The sequence below is a fragment of the Pelodiscus sinensis genome, chromosome 13, assembly GCF_052426305.1.
Source record: "Pelodiscus sinensis isolate ZL-2025 chromosome 13, ASM5242630v1, whole genome shotgun sequence".
Lineage (NCBI taxonomy): Eukaryota > Metazoa > Chordata > Testudines > Trionychidae > Pelodiscus > Pelodiscus sinensis.
In genome coordinates this window covers 20852053-20875449 of record NC_143064.1, presented here as the reverse complement: position 1 = coordinate 20875449, position 23397 = coordinate 20852053, and the positions used below count along the sequence as shown (strand labels likewise).

General features: G+C 40.3%; 1 protein-coding gene across 1 annotated transcript in view; it reads left to right on the top strand.

The window, feature by feature from the left end:
* The window catches only part of IRS4 (insulin receptor substrate 4), a 31250-nt gene that overhangs the window by 4129 nt on the left and 3724 nt on the right, over nt 1–23397 (top strand). The gene's annotated exons all lie outside the window — the stretch shown is intronic.

The window sequence follows — 23397 nt, the reverse complement described above, 5'->3', positions numbered from 1 at the left end:
ATTTTTTTAAACCTGATAAAACTTTAATCATCCTTTTAATGTGTGGCTTTTTGATCTAGAGTGTAGATCGTTCCACCCTTGATTTTTTTGTTTTTGTTTTGTTGTAACATGGTAATATAATGGAAAAGATCAAGAACCAACCCCCTACCAGTTAACTGAAACTAGTAAGCCTCACCTGTTAAGGATGAGGATAACTGGTTAATCATTCACATTCTTAATGTGGTTATGTAGGTACCTACTCTTTTCAAATACAGTCAAATGTCTATCCTCTGAACCCTGGTTAACCAGAACTCTAGGTTGCCTGGTAGTTTGGCTTCCTTGAAATTCTGTTTTTGATCCTTCTGAGAATCCATCCTCAGAGGGTTTGAGAGAGAAGTTTACGGAAAGCAGGATGTCAAGAAGCTAAATTCCTGCAAAGTTTGGTAATTCTGTTTTTCTTGATATGTCTACCCTCCAATTCCATCCCTTAGATATGAGCTTCCAGCAGGATATGCAGATATGGTAGGCCCACAAATCCCCAGCCTCCTGCATCTCTTCTTGAGGGTAGGTTGAGCCATTTCTTCTGTGGGAAGCCAGATGATTGTATGTAAAAGGAGTAATCAGCCCATTTTGAGGCATCCAAAAATTGTAAAGTTCAAAGTGGGGTGCACAGGTTTCCCTCATTATTTGAATCTTATCCAATTTAAGGTAATCAGTGTTTCAGTTGTATTTATCTCTAATGTACATGTTAATAACCAGCCAGCCCTGGAAGAAATGACTACTCACTACTCTTAAACAGATGAGGGATAGTATTTCTTTTCTTAAGTTCTGGAGGCAGTAGAAATGGTTGTTCCTCAGCTGGATCAGTTGTGATTCCATCCACATCCTCAACCTCTTAAAACTTCTGTCAGTATTTGTCCCATCATACACTGTATTTCTTGAAATCCTAGAAATTCGGAGCTTTATCTTGAAGCATAATCCATATTTTGAGATGCATATACTATTCTCCTTCCCAGCCCCTGAATCTGATGATAGTCCATTATGATTATTTTGTTATGTACAGGGAATGAAACAGTGGATGGCAAACAGCAATAACTTCACCTCTTCTTTTGCGAATATGGTATTTGGAGTCTGTTAAATTATGACTGTAAGATGAAATATTTAGCCATTGTTGAAATAATGGTATTTTGTTCACTCTTCTAAGCCTTGAAGGGGAGAGGGAAGAAATGGGGAAAATGTTATGAATAGCTACCCTATACTTGTTCCTGCTTGGGAGTGCAAAACTGCCTTTTTTCGTATCTCTAATTACAGTAAAAAAAAGATATACATTGAATACTTTATTTTCTGTCTTCACTTTAAGGCCTATACATGTGTATAATTTAGTTGGCTATTGTATATCAATTTACAAATTTAGAGCTTTTAATCCTGGAAGCTATAAACCTGACTCCGCTGGCATACCATTTGAAGTCTGGCAGCCACTGATTTGAGGCTTCTCAGAAATGTGTGGTTTGCTTTGTTTGCTTTGTTTTCTTGGTTGGGATCAAATTTAGAAGACTCTGAAATTTGCCAGTCCAAAAAAATACTTTTTTTTCCTCTGAAGTGTTTGAAGGCCTCTAACTTCAAAAGATCTGCCCACTTTTAAATCAAAGGCATTTTGGTTGATACAGCCAATTTGATGAAAAAACCTGCTCATCTTAGCGTCTTTACAGGGCTTTAATTATATTCAGTAAAGTATAATTTCCACATGAGGGAGGTGGGGGCAGAAATCAGAGGAGCCAATTCAGGCTGTTTCTAATCTTGCATATAAAAAAACTAAAGGGATTCTAAAAAGTTGCAGTTCTGTTTGAAACATTTTATGTATTAGTGTTACAGAGAATACTTAAAACTACAGTGATAGGGAAAAAAATTCCAATAATCCCTTTTACCCTCACTTTGCTTATTTTATCCATTTGACAGCACTTTGCATACAGTTGATTTGAGTGTTTCCCTTGCACATTCAGTTGGGTTGTTATGTAAGTCTTCCATATAGTGGAAAAAGTTTTTGAAACAGAAAAGAGATTATGTTAATAAAATTTTTCAGGTAGCTCAGGTGAGGGTAAATGTATGATTTTGCTAGATTTCAAGTTGATGGTCACCCATAATTATTAAAAATATATACCCCTTCACAATAAAGCTAACAAACAGTTTTATGGTGCAAAAGGGAGAGAGGTGGGTGGTGTGTGTTCTCTTATGCTTGGCCTTTTGGCGGACTCAGTGGTAAACAAACTAATGTATAACACATTCTACTTATTTTAAGTTCAAATGAATTTTCTACATCACTTATAAATTGTTGATCCAAGTTAGACCATGGCTGTAAACATTCATCTAGCAGATTGGACTTTATATCCTGGGTCATAACAAAACATGGTTTACAAAAATAGTTTCATTTTTCATAGATCATTAGTAAAGCTACTACTCACTAAACAGAAGTTTGCCATGTTCTATTATGGTAAGGCTTTTATTTTACTATTTAGTAAGAAAGCATAGTGTTAATCTTCCCAAAGTGATGGATTTTGTGACTGGACTAAACAAAAAAAATTCTCAACTTTTTATTTTGGATAAGGAAGGTTCCTGCCTCCTGTATCTGTCAGGAGTGTTGTATGTCTTTGTAATAAACTAATGTGTTTACATTTGGAAACTTTTGACTGAGCTTTACATTCTCTCTTCTTCCCTCCTTACTCACCTTTAAATCACACTCCTCACTCAATTTGTTTGCCTAAAAAAAAAAATCCACTTTTAAGGTGACTCCTGTATAGAATTAAATACTTGTCTTTAAAATAATCTGGTATGTTTAATAATTATGTATATTTACCCTTAAATTGTACCCAGATAACATCCTTTATTTGTTAAATCTTCATCCTGTTTCTCCTCACTCCTCCTTTTAAATTCTCCTCCTTACACACGATATTTGACTTTGGATGAAATATAAGGAGAAAATCACCTAACTTTTGATGAACTCCCCTCTGCCTCCTTTTTTCTCCCTTTGTAAGGATGTTGCATTTTTGTGAATTAAGTAATGTAAAGATACAATCTAGTTGAGGTATAGTTTTAACTGCAGCCTTTATAGGAAAGGGAGTATGTTTACTTGTGCGCTACTTACTGATCCCAAGGTTTGCTTCCTAAATTTCATCCAGTTCAGTGATGTGAAACAACCCTTCCTATATCCCCATTCATGAAATGGAAAGAGGAGGGGCAGGATGTTAACCCTAAATGGATGGGAAAAAGAAGATTGTTTTGCTTTGAGGCTTATAGGGCTAGGCAGAACTGAATTTCAGATCTAATGTCAGAATATATAGTACTAAATATAATACAGGGTTTTGATTTCTAATGTTTACATTTTTAAGAATTAATTAAAACAACTTCCTTTTTGAAATTGTCTCATGATACTAAGAGGCAAACATTTTTCAGTTTTGATCACATGAATCAGAGGCATGTAATTTTATCCTTGAATGCACACTTCTAAAGCTACTCCAAATACAGGGTTCTGTTAATGTGTATCTCATTGTTGGATCTTGTAGAAGCTGAGGAGGATAATGAGAATGGGGTTATAATAAACTATATAATTGTTTCCTATACAGTTCAAGTATGTGTTTTTTTCAAGACAAAACATTACTCTGTACACAGTAAATGTGACAGACGGCTTGAGATCAACCACTTTCCCTGCCCCCGCTCTTGAATGTTGTTTCTTCTTAAATGTTTTACATAACTTTTTTAGTCTAATTTTCTTGGAGCCTTCGAAATGCAAGACTTTTATAAATGCAAGTGTCTCTGGATTTAGAAAAAAGAAAAGGCTGTAAAGCAGCTCTTACTCTTCTTTCATGCTACTGTATAGATCTAAAATATGAAAACATGATGAGAAAAATGTATATTTGTCATTCTGAAAACTTCACAAAACAGGAGTTTTATTTAACTATTGCTTAGTAGTTAATTATAGATTTAAAATTTAGTTACTTGACCAGAAACTGCCATTTTTGGATTTGAGGCTTGTGGCTTTTTAAAACTCTTCAAACTGAGCTGCTTCTTATATTGGCAGAGTTATTTAGTCATAAGACCATTAAAATAACTTTAAATAACATTCTGTAATATGTCTGCACATTGACATATACTCTGGATCTTTGAAGTCAGTGTGGTAGGGATAATACTACTCCTAGAAACACTTTCGATCTTCTTGTAATGTGTTTTAACAATCTGATATGTGGCAATGCTTAAAATATACAGGATCCACTGCTCTAGTGTAGGGGAATGAACTATTGAAAGCAGAACAGATTTTTCTCACTGTTTATAGTGTAGGAGTGAATTAATTATGATAACTTTGACCAAAATCGAGGTTCATTTTTGTTTGTAACTTAGCAAGTAACTTAGGAATAGAAAAGCAGAATTAAGACAAATCATTCTCTTGACATTGTGATATACAGGGCTTGACAAACCGTGGCAAAATCTACTTGCCAGCCCCACACTGGGCATGCGCACGCCACCGGTGAACAGGGTGACCGGCTGAAATCTACTCACCACGGCCGAGTAGATTCACTGATTTGTCAAGCCCTGGTGATATACAGCTTTTTGTAAATATAATGTTCTGATACTGGTTTGATTGTGTTATTGTGGATTCTGAATCCTTGATTGCAATTAATTTTCAGACACTTGTTTTCCCCAAGTTGCTCTCAATCACAAATTTCCTGTGTTTCTCAAATGTGGCCACCCTAGTGGCATGTGGCCAGCAGGAGCTTTTCTTTGCTCCAGAGCCTCCTGTAAGAGCAGAGCAGTTGGCCTTCCTCCCTTTCTCCTCCTGGGCTGCTGTGATTGTGCCCTGCCTGCCTCTAAAGACACACAAGCTGGAGATTTCAGAGGGGTCACAGTGTTAGTCTGTAGCTGAAAAATCTTAAAAAATAATAATGAATAGTCTTGCAGCACCTTAGAGATTAACAGAAAATGTAGACCGTATCATGAGCTTTCATGAGTACAACACACTTCTTTCTCACTTTCCCTGGGATGATGGGGTCAGACTTCTGCCCTAGTATCATGGGGAGTAGACCACCAGGATTTGAACTCCATCGCCAGGACTTGTTGCTGATGTGTGAGACTTTGGACTCTCTTCACTTGCAGTGCAATGGTGGTGTCTAGACTCAACTTCAGACTCTCCCCTCTCCCCATCACTCCGGATTCCTCACTGCCTCCCTCCCTACCTACCTCCCTGCCCAGAGCTTAATTTGTGCTCACTGCTTGCCAGGAATGAATAAGTCTCCTGTGAAAACTGATAGTTGTACGTTTGTTAATATCACTTTTCTCAGAAGTGAAACATTGAACATTGGGAAACTGGTATAGCTGAAAGTTCCAATGAGGCAGAGGTATTCTGATCCATTAAATCTTATCAGGATGACACATCTGAAATGTACAATGGTGTCTAAAAGCTGTTGAGTTATTAATTAGGGTTTGGATTTTGAGGGTTTTTCCTCCTGAACCAGTGATCAAAAGTAATGATTAGAAAAAGTTCATTGGTTGATTTGAGGGGATTCTCCTACTACCACCACCAGGTAATGAAATACAGAATGGTAATGCACAAGAGTTGCCTGCTTTAAAACATTTCTTAGTATTTTTGCTATATTGTTAAAGATTTACAATGTACATTTCTAGAAGTCAGGCAAAACTTTTAACCATGAGAGAAGAGGTACACACTATTATTCTTTTAGTAAAGGCTTATGATATCACTTGCACCATAAGTAGATCTGTTTCCACATTTGAGGTACTATGATCCAGTAAAATGGGGAAAATGGTGGACTTTATTTCACTTGTTAAAATTGAGTATTTGGTCTCAACACAGAGTGGTAGCTTTTGAAGCAGATTTTGTAAGACTAAATTTTATAGTGAGTCCCTTTGAGTAAAATTTTAATTCTTGTGTGGTTTGAAGGCTGCATTTCCCAGCTTTTGCACTGTGTACATTAGGGATGTAAAATCCTGTTTAATTGGTTAAACATGGGGCTACTCCAGGTCTAGTTGTTCGTGGCATGCCCCTCCAGCCCTGCAGAAGCTGCCATAGTTGCCCCTAATGGCCCCTGTGCCAGCTGGGATCCAGCAGCTTTGTGAGGGGAGGGCCTGATGGGACTGGAGCAGCTCTGCTGCTGCTGGGTACCGGGTTAACTGTTACCCAGTAAGCATCACTCATTTAGAGTGATGCTCACAGGGTAATCATTTAATTGGTTACCCATTTAACATTCCTAGTGTACATCATTAGTACTATTATAACAATTTTTGAGATACAGCCATTAAAACCAAGTTAAGTTGTGGTTAGCTACCAGGTGTTCCTCCCAGGCCCGTTCAGAATAATGCCTACCTCTTATATATCACTATTCATTATTACATCCTCAGTTCTTTACCTAGGAGCTAACGATCACTAGTCTCATTTTAAAGATGGGGAAACTGAAGCATAGAGTGACTTGTCCAAAGTGAGGATGTAAAATCCAATTTGATCAGTTAACCGGTTAAATGTTATGGTTTTTAATTGGTTAAGCAGGGGGGTTGACGCATCTGCTGCAGCCCGGCCAGGTGGGGGCTGCTCTGGCTGGGTCCACTGGGGGTTGGTGACTGTTCCAGCCCACCAATTAACTGTAACCATCACCCAATAAAGGTGATGGCGTACCGGTTAACCATTCACATCCATATATTAGATTACTTTCTGTCAGTTGCAGAGTTAAGAATCTCCCAGGTCTTCTAAGTTGCAACCCAGTCTTTTATCTGTTAGGAACACTGCCTATCCTGATTTGATTTTAATATCTTGCAAACAACTGTCACTAGCAAGGAACATTTTTATAGTTTTGGTAAGTGGGAGTATTCCAGGTTTCCAGTGATATAAAACTTTCATTTTTAGTTCTCATGATTCACATTGTCAGTTGAATACCCACATCCATTTATTTTATAAACTCTTAAAGTTCCATTGTTATGCTTGTGCAGTACCTTGTGGAATAGAACTTGAACCTTTAGGAACTACTGTAAAACAAATCCAGTATACCTCATTAAACCTAAACTAATTAATATGGTGGCAACTAAATTAAGAATTAAAGTAAAACAGTTGAATAATACTGTATGGCACGTAATAGTCTTTCTTAACTGATTATACAAGCTTCATGGTATACAGTATTGTCACTGCTTTGCGGTCTGGAAAGAAATTAACTGGAAAAAGTACACTGTGCATTGAGGAAAAAACTTCCTGGAAAATTTGACTTTTGAATCCAACAAATGAGTCACTAGCAGTTGGGTTAACTATGATAACATAAAGAGGGATTTCTCCGTTATTCTTCTCATGAAGAAACATTTTTACTCTGTTGGGAATGAATGTATCAGATCTTCTCTCATATTAAAGTTTGGTTTATTATTCGAGAAAGTTATAACATTTCCTGCCTTTTATATGAAGTTACTATCGTCACATGCGCAAAGTGTGGGAATTTGAAGTGGTTATTAATACTATAATAGTATATTTTTGTTTCAGGATTTGATAATTGTAAGGGCAGTGGGTGTAAGCCATTTAATGGGAATTGATTGTGAATGTTAAGTTTTGTAGGAAAAGCAAACAGCTCACAATGGAAAAACTTAAACAACAAATAGTCTTGTAGCACCTTAGAGAACTCCATTTATCTGAAGTGAGTTGTGCCCACAAAAGATCGTATCACCATCTACGTTTTTTGTAAGTTTCTAAGGTGCTTCAAGACTATTTGTTGTTTTAAGTTTTTCCAGGTACAGACCAGGACGGCTACCCCTCAAACTTTAGCTCACGATGGATCATTCTATTTGCATTTTCTATTTATATAGAATTATAAATTACTGTGACTTTGAATATTTTTATAACTGTTAAGGAAATAAAGTGTGCAAATACTTTATTTTTACTATAGAGGCTAAAAACTCAATATGTTAGCAAATTCAGTAAATGTCATTACTTCCCTTTGGAGCTCACATTTAGTAACAGGGTTGTGGTGTATGTTTTGTTTTGGTGGATGGTAAGAATTCAATTTTTGTGAACTTTTTCTGATTGATTTTACTTTCTCTAAAGAGTTTAATGTAGCTAAAACTCATGGATGTACTTGTAAATGGTGCTGAAAGGAGTGAGAGAGGCTTGTTAAAATTTAGCTGTTACATTTAGTGAGACACTTCTGAATGCCATCTTTTGCCAGAGGGGAACAGTGGTTCTTCCCACCCATTCCAAGCCAGGTTGTTTTATTGTGTATATAGCTCTTGCTAAGAAGCTGAGTTTTCAGTATATTTTTTTAACCAGTTAGCGAGAGAAGCTAAAATGTTGTTGTTTGGAACTGATTATGGCTTTTATATATTTTTTTTTTTTGACACCTGAAGTTTTGAGGATTTAGAGCAATGTGATGAAGTAGACAGGAATTAAATAAAGATTTAAAAAAAAACAAAATGTACAAAAGACTAATAAGATGTAATAAATTACCATGTTTCTCAATTTAGCATAATTAAAGCTGTCTTTTAAATGTTAACAAATATCTGGTGTTCCTGGATTTTTCTGACATTTGCTTTGCAAAAATTGCAGCTGCTTTGCAAAATATTATTGAATGGATTTTTTTGGCTGTCATTCTGCATACTGAAAGTTGTTGCTATCCAGGCTGGTGACTTGAAGAACTAACTTGTAATTTTTTAAAGCAGTAATGTTCTAAAGTAAACACTAATTAGATATTCAAGAAACCATTATTGCTGTAAAATTCCAGAATTTCTGACCTTTTATAGTTTTAAAGCTATTTGGTATGTTTACCCTTTCTCTGGCAAACAATTTGTTTGCTAGATTCTAGGCTGAATTTTCAGGGCGAGCACATTTCATCTGTAAGTCACTTGGACTGTAATACAGAAACCCACCTATTCATCATAACCAATCATATGAAAAGAGCTTTCAAAAATTGCATGGTACCAGTCATTTTTGCATTTTGCACCCGGTAATCATTATCTTTATTGGGTGATACTTACCAGGTAACAGTTAACCAGTACCCAGGGAGCAGCCCACGGCCTGCCCCATCTGACCCCTGGTAATATGGAGGTAGACAACAGGGTTAGCAGTATGGATGGAGAAGAAATGTCAGATCAAATCTGAGATGTTGCATAGGAAGAAGTTGCAAGATTTAGACTCTGTATGTTAAAAGAAACTAGCGAGTCAGAGATGGAGTCTGAGTGACTGAAGATAGTGATGTTGACCACAGTGATGTAGAAAAGGCAAGATTTAAGGGGAAAGATTGGAAGCTCCATTTTGGCCATGTTAAATCTTAATTGATGGCTGGATATCTATCTACAAACAGATATGAAAAATACAGACTGAAATTTTAGTCTGACTGGAAGAGCAGTCCAGACTAGAGAGGTTGACTGCTCCATATTAGTACAGGCGGTCCCCGAGTTACGTGGATCCGACTTATGTCGGATCCGCAGTTACGAACAGGGCTTTTCTCGCCCCGGAGGACGGGAGCGGCGGGACGCCCAGATGCGCCGCGGTCCGCCGCCCCCGTCCTCCGGGGTGAGAAAAGCTGCTCCCTGTCTCCCTGGTCTGCAGGGAGACGGGGAGCAAAGCCTTGGAGCACACCCGCAGCGGGACAGCCCGGGTGTGCTTGAGCTGTCCCCCTGCGGGCGTGCTCCGCGGCTTTGCTCCCCGTCTCCCGACCAGCAGACCAGAGAGATGGGGAGCAAAACCTCGGAGCATGCCCGCAGTGGGACAGCCGCGGCACGCCTGGGCTGTCCCCCTGCGGGCATGCTCTGCGGCTTTGCTCCCCGTCTCCCTGGTCTGCAGGGAGACGGGAAGCAAAGCCTTGGAGCACGCCCGCAGCGGGACAGCCGTGGCGTGCCTGGACTGTCTCGCTGCCCATGTGCTCTGCGGTTGTGCTCCGCGTCTCCCAGGTCAGCAGACCAGGGAGACGGAGCAAAGCCGTGGAGGACTTGGGCGTCCCGCCACCCCTGTCTCCCTGGTCTGCTGAGGGGAGTGCAGCTAGTGCCCCCACCCCAGCAGACCAGGCTTTTCTTGCCTACCCCTTGGGTAGAGCAGCTGGGGGCTGCTGGATTGGTCCCGCAGCGCCGCTCCGGACCAACCCGGCAGCACCCCAGCTGCTCTGCCCCAGGCGTCCTGATTCAGCTGCTCTGCCCCAGGCGTCCCCAAGTCAGCCGCTGCTGAAACTGATCAGCGGCTGACTACAGGAAGCCCGAGGCAGAGTTGCTCTGCCCCAGGCTTCCTGGAATCAGCCGCTGATCAGTTTCAGCAGCAGCTGACTTGGGGACGCCTGGGTTTCTTAAGTTGAATCTGTATGTAAGTCAGAACTGGCGTCCAGATTCAGCCGCGGTTGAAACTGATCAGTTTCAGCTGCGGCTGACGCCAGTTCCGACTTATATACAGATTCAACTTAAGAACAAACCTACAGACCCTATCTTGTACGTAACCCGGGGACTGCCTGTATTTATTTCACTTATGGGAAGACTCTCTCCAGTTTAAAGATGTCTATAGATTCATTATTATGACATTTCTTGTTGGGAATTTACACCCTGTTAACCAGTTAATTGGTTAAACATTACACTTAACCATTTAACTCTGATTCGAGAGGGCTGGGCTGGAGCAGCTTCCCACCCGCAGCATTGTGCAGTAGGTCTGGCTGATCTGATACAGCTCCCTATCCATGGCATGGTGCCTGGGGTCAGGCCACCGGTTAACCAGTTACTGGTAAGCATCACCTTGTAAGGTGGTGGTTACTGGTTAAACAGTTACATCACTAATTTCTAGGCATTTCACTGGCCTTTCGTTTGCGTGGTTATGTTCAAGACTTACAACAAATTTAGATTCTACTTCTTCAGGGGGTAGCAGAGTTGATCTGTACAGGATAAACTTAAACAACTGATCTGGTAGCATGTTATAGACTAACAAAACATGTAGATGGTATCATGAGCTTTCATGGGCACAACCCACTTCTTCAGATGATCGGTTGAATTTTGGATGTGCCAGACCCAAAATAAATAGGGGAGAAGGGAGATGGGGGAGGGGGAAGGAGGGAGGAAAAAAAGGAGGGGCAGGAAACAAGGAGCAGGGGGTATGAAAATATCAAAGGGAAAAACAAGTAGGCAGAACTGGTAACCTATAAGCTTGGATAGTTAAAAGAAGCAGATAAGAATCATAGGATAGCAATTAGATAGTAAGGGTACTAACACAAGAATATACACAGACAAAGAGCTGTTGGCACCTTCATTGAATGTTAGGTTGATAATGTTCCAGCCGTCCATTATCTCTATTATCTCTATTGAGGAGGTCATCAGTGTGAGAATTGAATTTGTGGTTGAACTGTAATTCCAACACCTCTCTGTGTATTTGTCTTGTAGAATTGGTTTGTGACAAGACAGCCACCTGGAGCTCTTGTAAAGAGTGATTAGATAGTTTGAAGTGTTCTCCAACAGGTTTCTGTATGTTCCCTTACGTATATCTGATTTGTGTCCATTGATACTTTCCCGTAGGGGCTGTCCAGTTTGTCCAGTATATAAAGCAGTGGGGCATTCCTGGCATTTGATGGCATAGATCAAATTATTGGATGTGCAGTTAAATGAACCTTTGATTTGGTAGCTTATGTTGGCTCCAGTGATGAATTCACTTGTATAGGTATGTGGGCAGAGTTGGCACTGTGGCTGATTTCAGGGCTGGGTTCCTGGACGCTTATGATGTGCTTGTGTGGCATGGTGACAGAAAGAATTCGTTTCAGTTTGGGGGGTTGTTTGTAAGTGAGAATAGGCTTTTCCCCCAAGGCCTCTGAGAGCGAGGGATCATGTTCCAAGATGGGTTGCAGATTGTGTATAATGCGTTGGAGGGGGTTTGAGTTGTGGACTGTAGGTAATGACAAGTGGAATTCTGTTTTTCTCTTTTGGGTCTGTCTTGAAATAGTTCATGTCTGCGTACGTTTTTGGCTCTGTCAATCTGTTTTTTCACTTCTCCAGTTGGGTATTTCAGTTGTAGGAATGCTCTATAAAGATCCTGTAGGTGTTTGTCTCTTTCTGTGGGAGTGGAGCAAATCCGGTTGTATCTTAGCTCTTGGCTGTATACAATAGATTGAGAAATGTGTCTGGGATAGAAGCTGGAGTCATGAAGGTAAGTGCAGCGGTCAGTGGGTTTCTGGTTTAGGGTGGTGGAAATTTGTCCATTATTTAATTGTGCTGTAGTGTCCAGGAAGTGGGTTTCTTGAGTGGACTGGTCCAGGCTGAGGCTGATGGTGGGGTTGAAGCTGTTGAAATCCTTGTGAAATTCTTCAAGTCTCTTTTCCATGGGTCCATATGATGAAGATGTCATCGATGTAGTGTAAGTAAAGTAGGCATGTTAGGGGGCGAGAGCTGAAGAAATGTCATATGAGGTCAGCCATAAAGATGTTGACATATTGTTGTGCCATGCGGGTGCCCATGGCTGTGCTGCTGACTTGGAGATACAAATTGAATTGGAAGTAGTTCTGGGTGAGTACAAAGTTGCAGAGCTCTGTAAATCAGGTGTGCAGTGCTGTTATTGGGGATGGTGTTCCTGATGGCCTGTAATCTGTCTTCATGTGGAATGTTGGTGTAAAGGGCTTCTACATCTATAGTGGCCAGGATGGCATTTTCAGATAGATTACTGATGTTTTGAAGTTTCCTCAGGAAGTCAGTGGTGTCACGGAGGTAGGTAGGAATGCTGGTAGCATAGGTTCTGAGGAAGGAGTCGATATAGCTAAATAATACTGTGGTAAGTGTGCCAATGCTTGAGATGATGAGCCGTCCGGGATTTCCAGGTTTGTGTATTTTGTGTAGCAGATAGAAAGTTCCTGGTTGGAGATTGGGGGGTGTTAGTGTGAATTTGTTCCTGAACAGCATCAGGGAGCTTCTTGAGCACTTTGTTCAGGTTTTTTTGGTATTCCTTAGTGGGGAGAGGCTTGTAGAATCTGGTATTGGTGAGGGTTGTCATAGGGATGTAAGAGTATGTCTACACTACAAAGTTAGTTCGAACTAACGGACGTTAGTTCGAACTAACTTTAATAGGCGCTACACTAGCGCTCCGCTAGTTCGAATTTGAATCGAACTAGCGGAGCGCTTAGTTCGAACTAGGTAAACCTCATTTTACGAGGATTAAGCCTAGTTTGAACTAGCTAGTTCGAATTAAGGGGTGTGTAGCCCCTTAATTCGAACTAGTGGAAGGCTAGCCCTCCCCAGGTTTCCCTGGTGGCCACTCTGGCCAACACCAGGGAAACTCTATGCCCCCCTCCCGGCCCCGGACCCATTAAAGGGGCATGGGCTGGCTACGGTGCCTGTGCCAGGTGCAAGCCTGCCAGCACCCAGCCAGCAGACCCTGCACCTAGCACGGCACAGAGCCACCCACCCGATGTCCCCCAGCCCACCCCCTCTTCCCGGGACCAGGCTGGCGGCTCCCGGGAGCTTGCCCTGGACCGCAAGAGGCGGGCACCTTCCTGGGCTAGTGCGGACATCGTGGACCTCATCCACGATCTCCGCACTAGGCACAGGAAAGTGGCCATCTAGGGCAGGAGAGCTGCCAGCCTGGCCACCCAAGAGCAGGTGTGCATGAAAATCAAGGGGGTCCACTGAGACCCCCGACCCTGAGCCCTGAGCTTACAATGGCCGTCCTGGGTCAGACCAAAGGTCCATCTAGCCCAGTAGCCTGTCTGCCGACAGCGGCCAACCCTAGGGACCCTGGAGGGGATGGACCGAAGACAGTGACCAAGCCATTTGTCTCGTGCCATCCCTCTCCAGCCTTCCACAAACTTTGGGCAGGGACACCACTCCTACCCCCTGGCTAATAGCACTCCATGGACCCAACCTCCATGACTTGATCCGGGTCATTAATAATAAAGATGTTGAACAGAACCATCCCTAGGGTAACCCCTGGGGCACTCCGTTTGACATAGACCGCCAACCAGACACTGAGCCATTGATCACTACCCATTGAGCCCAACAATCTAGCCAGTTTTCTGTCAACCTTACCAGACCATTTGTCCAATCCATGCTTCCTTAACTTGCTGGCAAGATTACTGTGGGAGACTGTATCAAAAGCTTTGCTAATGTCAAGATATATCATGTCCACCCCTTTCCCCATATCCACAGTTACCTTGTCATAGAAGACAGTCAGGTTGGTTAGGCATGTCTTGCCCTTGGTGAATCCATGTTGGCTGTTCCTGATCACTTTCCTCTCTTCCAAGTGCTTCAAAATGGATTCCTTGAGGATCCCCCTTCACGATTTTTCCGAGGACTGAGGTGAGGCTGACAGGTCTGTGGTTCTCTGGATTGTCCTTCTTCCCTTTTTTAAAAAGATGGGCACTGCATTTGTCTTTTCCCAGTCATCTGGTACCTATTCAGATTGCCATGAGTTTCAAAGATAATGGCCAGTTGCTCTGCAGTCACATCAGTCAACTCCCTCAGCAGCCTCAAATGTTTTAGATCTGGCCCCACAGATTTGTATATTTCTTAATATGGTCTTTCTCCACCGAGAGAACCCACCTCCTTTCCATATTGTATTGCTTAGTGCAGTAGTCTGTGATCTGACCTAGTGCATGAAGACAGACGAAAAAAAGCCTCTTGGAATATGATAAAAAAAATCTTAAATCTCAGCAGTTACACGGATATTCAAAGCTTTACACTGCAGAGCCCACAGCAAAACCTACCCTGTAGCAGGGCCACCAGACCCTGCTGGCCTGACTTCTGTGGAGGAAGCTTCACTTCTGCAGCAAAGCCTACTCCCTGTCCATCAGCCCTTGCCTGCCAGCAGATAGCTGGCTGAGTATAACTGAGATCATTAAACAATAAGTATCAGCTTCTCGGTTAAAGGGTTAGTCAGTTATACTCTAACATGCCTATTAATTACATAGTTGCATCATGGATTGCTGCTTGTAAGGCAAATAAATATATCTTTTTTCCCTAAATTACAATTTCCCAGATTTTTAGAAATAGTTTATTATATGCTCTTTTTTTGTACCACTCAAGGACAGTTGAATGAATTTGAAAGGAAAAATATTTCAGAGTTGAAATTTAACTAGAACTGCAGTTCTAGAAACTATCAGGATCTTTCTACCCTGTTTCAGGACTTTTCTCTCTAATGTAGCTACATGGAGAACATAAAAGTGTAATATCTTTGCATTTTACCCCAGTTGAAATTGCCACTGTTTCAGACCGTGATAAGCCCCACTTTATATCTACATAATGCATTTACATTCATGGTTTCAAATGGTATAACTAGATGGGTGCAAACATTCTTAATGTAGATAAGTTCTCAGCCCTGGATACACAGGGAGCCCTTGCTAAAATTGATCTGACATTGTCAAGAATCCAAGATGTTGAAGTGGCCTCTTGAGGCCATAGGTATCTGCTGTAAAACTGGTTGCCCTACTTAATGCTAGGTGCTCCAAAATTCAAAAGTGGCTTTAGTCCACCTTTGATCCCTATCATAAGCTTTGCCAAGTATCTGTTCACTGCAGCTTAAGATCTGTGTCATAGTCATTTAGAAACTAGCAGTATAAATGTTTCTGTTCAAATATAAACTGTTCTCACATTACATTTTTCAAAAATAGAAAAAGTTTTGAATTTCTAAACCTATTCTAAAGTTTGGAAAGTTAAAGTAAACCATTTTTCAGTAGATGTTGTTTTGCTCTACTGAAGTCAGAACTCAGAGAGAATAGTCGTTTTGTCCAATGAGTACTGAATTGCTATACTGTTACCCCTTCTCCCTTTTTCTTTCTCCTTCACCAAAACTATACTTTTTTTTGAGTAGCAATAAATTTTGTAACTGAGTACAGGATCTGGAGACTAGAAAAGATAAGGGAGTATCAAAAAATGTCTTCCTAGACATTTTACCACTATTTGCCAAAATAGAAAAAGCAGAACCCACTGTTATGAAAGATAAGACACATTCTTTGCAAAATAAGGATGTTCTAAAAGTCTGAATTAGGTTTTTTTTTAAACAACATATGAAAATGTTAGGCCCCAAGAACAGTGAAACTGCATTTACAGTTAATGAACTAATAAATCAGAAAGCATTGAGCATGTATTTAAATACATTACCATTAGTAAAGCGCTTAATCATATAGTTAACGTGCTTAAAGGTAAGCATATTTCATTGCTTTTCTGAAAAGAAATTTCCTTAATCCAGTGTTTTGATTTGTACATACAGTTTTGGTAATTGTACATGCAAATAATTAAACGTGTGCCACTACTGAATTGTCTGATTTACATTTTTTAAATAATTTTTAAGTATACAAATTAAGCCAGCATCCTGTCTGTGCAATTGTATAAAAATGGTATATATAGATCAGGCCCTAAAGATGTACCATTTTAAATGAGTGCTCTAAGAAACAAAATCTACTATATATTTTAGAGAGTTTGTCTGTTTTCTTCAAGAACTCCTCCTAAACCGTAAGAGCTAGGACTTCCAAATTCGGTATACCGCTTCCTCTTATAACTTAAAGCAAAGTAAGGATTTGGATGTGCCTGGAATGGGATTGCTTCTCATAAAACCAAGCAGAAAAGTGACCATCACCAAATCAACTACAGTCCTCAAAATTGACAAAACTGAGTGAATGTGGAAAGACTGCTTATGAAGGGCAGGAGCTCAGGGCAGGTACACAGTGTGACACCCCTGCCTGCTGGCCTTAGCACAGAGCTGCCATAGCAGCTCTATTCTGGACTGGCAAGGGATTGTGCCTCCATCCCAGCTGTGGCAGCTCTGTGATGGCACCATACTGCAGTGAGAGGGCTGGGGAAGTACTCTTTCCCTGGGGTAGTACTCTTTCCACGTGGTGGCCTGCATACTAAAACCTTCATCCCCAACCCCATCCCAGAGCAGTGATTTAAATGAAGCATTTTATTTTCCGCAAAACAAAAATTGAGTTAAGAACCTGAGCAATGCTGGGTAAATCTTCTGTAAAGAATATAGGGCAAGAGGGGTGTTCCAAAAAACATCAGTTACTACTCAGTGTGTAAAGAGAATGTTTTGATGGACCCTATTGTGGGCAGCGGAAGGTAGGGATGTCAATGTGTAGACAACTACATGATTAACCAATAAGCCTAGGTTTATCGGTTAATCCTGTCTACTACAAACATTCTCTGCGACTTAACTAATCACTAAATTAAACTAGTTGAGTAACTTTAAGTGAAGAAACTATTCACTCTGCACCTGCAGAGAGCTGTGAAAAGCTGGGTTAGCACATCAGACTCTGTTCCAGGTGCTTAGCCAGTAATTCCCACCAGTTTGGTGGCTTGTATTTCTTAAAAACTTGGCAGAAAACCACTTAATATTTTTCTAATTTAAATTATTTTATGTAGATTATTATACTCTTAGGTCTTGACTTAGGTTGTCAATTTCAAAATTAATTCTAAATAGCTTTTAAAATAAACCTGTAACTTAATTTTTTATTCTAAATTACTTAAATTGGATTTTTGAAGTAATTGATTCTTGCTGCACGAGGATAAAATTTGAATGACAGCTTCATTGTTTAGGTTCTTTGTTTTAAGACCTGGATTTAGCTCAGCTTTTTCCAGAAATCATAAATTCTGTGTCACAGTTCAGGACAACTGCATCTGTACTCCCCTGCTGTGGTCTAACAAAGGCAGATCCAGCCATTTCCGTTCATGGGTAGAGACATAGGTATCTTTCACAGCTCTTTCTAAGCAAGTGCATTTCATAAAAGTGTAAAAGCAATACAAAGAAAATAATAAACCAGCTTGCATGTGTGTTCAAAAGTTCATCTCAGATGACCCAACTCCATCCTGGCTGGCAAGAAATTCTTCAAACTCCATTCAGTAGTTTTTCTCATGGTTTGAAGTTCATAAAACCCTTTGCTCAGAACAAGAACATCCATGTATCTGGGAATAAGTCCTTTATCTCTTTTAGGGTTTCTGAAGAGACTGTAAATAGCTCAATTCCTAACTCTTTCTCTCCCCACCCCCAACTGCTTGCCCCCACAACAAAGCTTCAAACAGCAGAGTTCCTGCCTAACCACAGGATTTACATTAGCTTATCCCTTCGTCTTACAGATTTTCTGGGAATCCCACAATTTTAAAAGTTTACAGTGTTGCAAAAAATCCTTTTGAAGTTGCTGACATTTCCAATGTTTACATTAATCATATTTCCTAGCCACGTTACATACATTCCCACAGCCACACACAAACAACTGCATTTTTAATACAGTGGTCATCAGAAGTACTAAAATTCATTTGGTGAGGTTTGACTTTTTTTGTACAAAGTGTGACAAGGTAGGTAAGGTTTTCTGTTGACTTTTGTGTGAGTTGTAAAATTCTAAGATAATTTAGCATATATTTGACAAGTAATTAGAGGATGGGATATGACTGCATGTTTAAAATGTCCTTGTCTTTTTTTAACAGAATCCTGACTTTTCATTTCCTGAAATTCTACCGTTAAATTCACACAGAAAGAAAAGTAAATTGAAATGTACAGACATCCAAAATCTATTCAAATCGAACTGTAACATATTTGGAATCTAACCTATAAAAACTGTAGTCTTGTTCTGTTTCCCTATATTTTGTAGCTCCTGTAAATTACCTTTTTGTATAAAAATTTTGAGGTGTTTTATATATAAAACATTGGGATGCTTTTGTTTAAAATGCCACCCTTTATCACTGTCAAGCAGTCAGTTTGCAGTCATTCCACCTTAGATCTTTGTCACTTCTGGTTTTTCTTCTATCCCTCTTTCTTTCCTCATTGTTTGAGTCAGAAAACTTCCAAGACTATACACAATTCAGTGGACTCTTCTTGCTTCAAACTTTTGAGAAGAGTAGTGTTGATTGGTATATGTAGAGCAGGGTAGGCTGAAAGGCTAAAATGTAGCAATCTATGATGAAGAATAGAAATAGTTTCATTTTCTAAACCAGGTGGTAGATCCACAAAAGAACTTGAGTGTTAACAGCCTCTTTAGCTGTTTCAGTCTGACATTTAGGTGCTTCTGAAATCCTCAGAACCCCTGCTGTTGCCTACCCTTATAGATTCCATAAATCCCTAGTGATCTAAATTTCCACCATTAAAGTCCCCTAGGTATTTCCACTAGGGATGTTAAATATCAGTTAATTGAATAGTCAATTAACCTCATGAATTCTTATCAGTTAGTCAACTATTCTATGGTTCCCGAGGGTGGGGCCAGAAGCCAGTGTGCTCTGGCTCCACTTACGAGGAGCCCCTTGCCTCTGTATCAGAGGTAGCAGTGTGGGGTGCCAGCTGGGAGCTGGTCTGCAAGGGGAGTTAGTTTTAAAAACCAGCTCCCCGCGCTGCTGCCTCTGATATAGAGGCAGCAGAACAGGGTGGCAGAAGCCCCTGCCCAGGGGAAGGGCTGAGCTCCTGGACACACCACAAGCTGGAACTGAATCGAGTTGCCTGGCTCCTAATACACCCTAAATGCAGCACCATAGCAGGGGTAGGTCCCGGATCCGGCATGAGGCTGGGTTGCTGGCCAACCTGCTAAAAAAATTTACTGGCAGGTGTGTGTGTGGGGGGGGAGGGGGAGCAATGTGTGTAGTCTATAGCATTAACCTATAAGCTTTTGCTTATCGATTAATCGACTATTACATTCCTAATTTCCACTAGTGAGACTGAGAATCCTGAGTTGTCTACCAGTTTCCTCAGGCCTAGACTTAAGTATCTTAAGTCCCTGATGTTGTGGCTAACTTAGGCAGTTTTCTGCTTAGCTTGCTGTCTTTTGTGGTTTCATTCTTACCCCCCGACTTGGATTCTAGGAGTCCAGTGGATGGCAAGCAGGAATGTAAAATACCATTTTAATATAGTTAGATTTTCAGCTAACTGAATAAACTGAATTAAAATAAACCCATTTTAACATCCCTAATTTATAATGGACTTTAAAGTTTAAATATACTTGGAGAAGTATGACCAGGGCTAGGTGTTTCAAGCATTTCTTTAATTGTTCACATTACAGCTACTCTAAAAACTACATTATTAATCTAATTGGAAAGCTGCAGTTGTTTAAATTGAAGTTTTTGTCTTTTTCTATTTGTCCATAATAAACAGTTGATATTTGCCTTTCCCTTTTTGAAGAGAGGCTTGAAATTCTCTTCAAAATCAGACTTGAAAATCAGATTTTTGAAGTGCTCTTGAAAGCTCAGGGACAGGGACTTTTTATTGTGGGTACATTTCAGTGACTTTGCTGACATGAGATTGAAAGTGTCTCACTTGCAGAATAATCAGTCTTATCAATGTCTGCCAGACGAATACCCAGAAACCATCTACTTCAAGATAGGCCCAAGAAAACTAACAATAGAACACCACTTGTCATCACCTGTAGCCCCCAACTTAAACCCCTCCAACACATTATCTATAACCTATACTGGAACAGGATACTACACTCCGAGAGGCTCTAGGGGACAAACCCATAGTCTCCTAGGGTATGTCTACACTACCCTCCTAGTTCAAACTAGGAGGGTAATGTAGGCATACCGCACTTGCAAATGAAGCCCGGGATTTGAATTTCCCGGGCTTCATTTGCATAAGCGGGGAGCCGCCATTTTTAAAACCCCGCTGGTTCGAACCCCGTGCAGCGCGGCTACACGGGGCATGAACTAGGTAGTTGGAACTAGGCTTCCTAGTTCGAACTACCTAGTTCGTGCCCCGTGTAGCCGCGCTGCACGGGGTTCGAACCAGCGGGGTTTTAAAATGGCGGCTCCCCGCTTATGCAAATGAAGCCCGGGAAATTCAGATCCCGGGCTTCATTTGCAAGTGCGGTATGCCTACATTACTCCACTAGTTCGAACTAGCGGGGTAGTGTAGACATACCCCTATAGACAACCACCTAATCTCAGGAAGATTCTTACCAACAACCACAGGACATACCACATTAATACCAACCCTGGAACTTTCCCTTGAACAAACCCCGTTGCCAACTTTGTTCTAACCATGTCTGTTATATGATCAAGAACACCTATTCCTGTTCATCCAGAAATATAATTTATGCCATCATGTGCCAACAGTGTCCTTCTGCTGTGTATGTTGGACAGACTTCTCAGACACTTTGCCAAAGAATTAATGTCCACAAATCAGACATCTTCACAAGAAAAAACCAGTTGCTTTTCATTTCAACCTACTTGGACATAGTCTTAATGACCTTACTACATGCATCTTACTTCAAAGAGACTTTAACACCAGATTACAGAGGGAAACTTCAGAACTTTATTTCATGCTTAAATTTGACATTTTATGAATGGGCCTTAACAAAGATGCTAATTACTTTAACCATTACAAAAAGAGCTTCACCACTTATCACCCCTGATTAGCCATTCATTGACTCATAAATAGCTATTCCCTCTCTCCCTCACCCCACCTTCTGTACTAATCTGATTTGCCAGTTTAATAATGTGTTCACTTTTTTCATTGTATTCCTTTGGTATATATGGTCATGACAATTCTCTTCCAGAATATGATCTGAGGAAGTGGGTCTGGCCCACGAAAGCTCATCACCTATTAAACCATCTTGTTAGCCTTTAAGTGCTACATAGTTTTTCCTTTTGCTTTTCCACTTTGATAATTTCATTGTGGCACATTTGATCTTGAAGAATCCAAATAAATTGATTTTCTGCATTTTGAGATGAACATAAAACCCTTCTCTCTAGTTATTAACTCTTGATAGTGTTTACATGTTTTAGAAAAATTGTTTTCATTACTCAAGTCCATTCAGTTGCTTGTTTTCTACATCTTTCAATGTACTCGAATGTAATCACAATCACTAAATACTGTCTATTTTCAGTATTGATAAAAAGCTTTCATATTTTATAATTGCTTTAGGAAATGGTTACGTTACATATATTCAGTACTGCAGAGACTGAAAAATAAGGTCAACTAGCCAGATTTATATTAAACTGTCATTTGAAGCCCTACTCATATTCCAGAAATGTTTAGATTATAGGAAAATAGACCTTCCTGGTGGTTCACTTACTCTCTTCTCTTTAACATCTAGTGACAATTGATCAACCTACTGGCTACAGTCGCCAGTGACTCCATCAAATTTCCAACCCTCTTGGGCTCTAGATTGTGTTGGTAGTTTTTTTTTTTTTTTAAATTGTCTACCGCCCCTCCTTTTTTTTTCAGTTAACATGATAGAACCTTTTCCTTCTAATTTTCTATAATGCTTATTTCTAATATTTTAAATGCCTCTCAAATATGTACAAGTATAATAAGCCAAACAATGGAAACAGGAAAAACTCTTTAAAAAATCTTCTGGATTTTTTTTTTTTTTTGAGCAGCCCGGAAGAACACTGTGGGTGGGGAGATGCTGGACCATATTCTCACTGCACTAAGCGTGTATTATATTTCTGGCACTATTAAGGTTCTTTATATTTGCACGCACATTAATGTGCCTTTACATTTCCATTTTAATGAAAATCAGAAACACGGGGGTCCTCGTGTTTCATAAATAATTGCAGTGTCCTTTTTAGCTTAGCAGTAGGAGGATTGTAGCACAAATCTTCTTGTTCAGAACATAATTCAAGACATTGTTTGCCTGGCAAGGGGACATCACCAGTTTGAAACTGAGGATTTACAAATCACTGTTCAGATCAGACTCCGCATTAGATCTTTTGACTGCAGCTATGGTAACAGTACCTATGGCATGTCTGTACATGGGGAAACTTTGGTGGACTTTGAGATAGCATTGGAATTCTTGCATTCCTTGTGAACAGCTGCTGATCTGTGGGCCTCTGCCTGTGGTCAATTTCCAGCTAGGAAACTTCCTAGCCTTAGAACTTCCAAGCAGCACCCATTCAAATTATGGTAATTGCAGATATGCTCAATTTGTGATGAGTAGACCGCTAAGACCCTGCAAGATCCCCATCTTTCCTCGGAGTTCAGTGGATTTATTTTGGGTGCATGGTGATTGGGTTTTCCCCCTTTTCCTTTCCTTTACATATGTGGTACATAAGTGAATTTAATACTTTTATCATTCTCTCCCAAAAGGCATTGACTATATTGAGGCTTCTGTGGGGTTAGTACTCAAACTGCAGGTTTGGAATGTACACTTCATGAAGAGCGTGGGGGAATAGAGGTCCAGCCTTTAGTAACAATAGTTTTGGAAGCTACTAGCCAGTTTGGGGTTGGAGACTTGCGGTCCAAGAGTGAGACTTCTATGTGAGGCCAAATTCACAGATTGTGTAACTTAAATGTACTTACATTTAACCCCCCATTAAAGCTACTTGCACCTACATGTCTATAAATTACACTACTTTAGATATAATGGCATGCCAGAAAAAGATGTAAGCTAGAGTGGGCCTTTAGTTTACACATTAATACGCCATTTTCTGGCTTTTCCAATTTAGACAGCAGTAGAGATGGTGTAAATAAGTTTCAGTCTAATTTAAATATGCTGAATTTTTCCCTGTGAATCTAAAAGACACTGA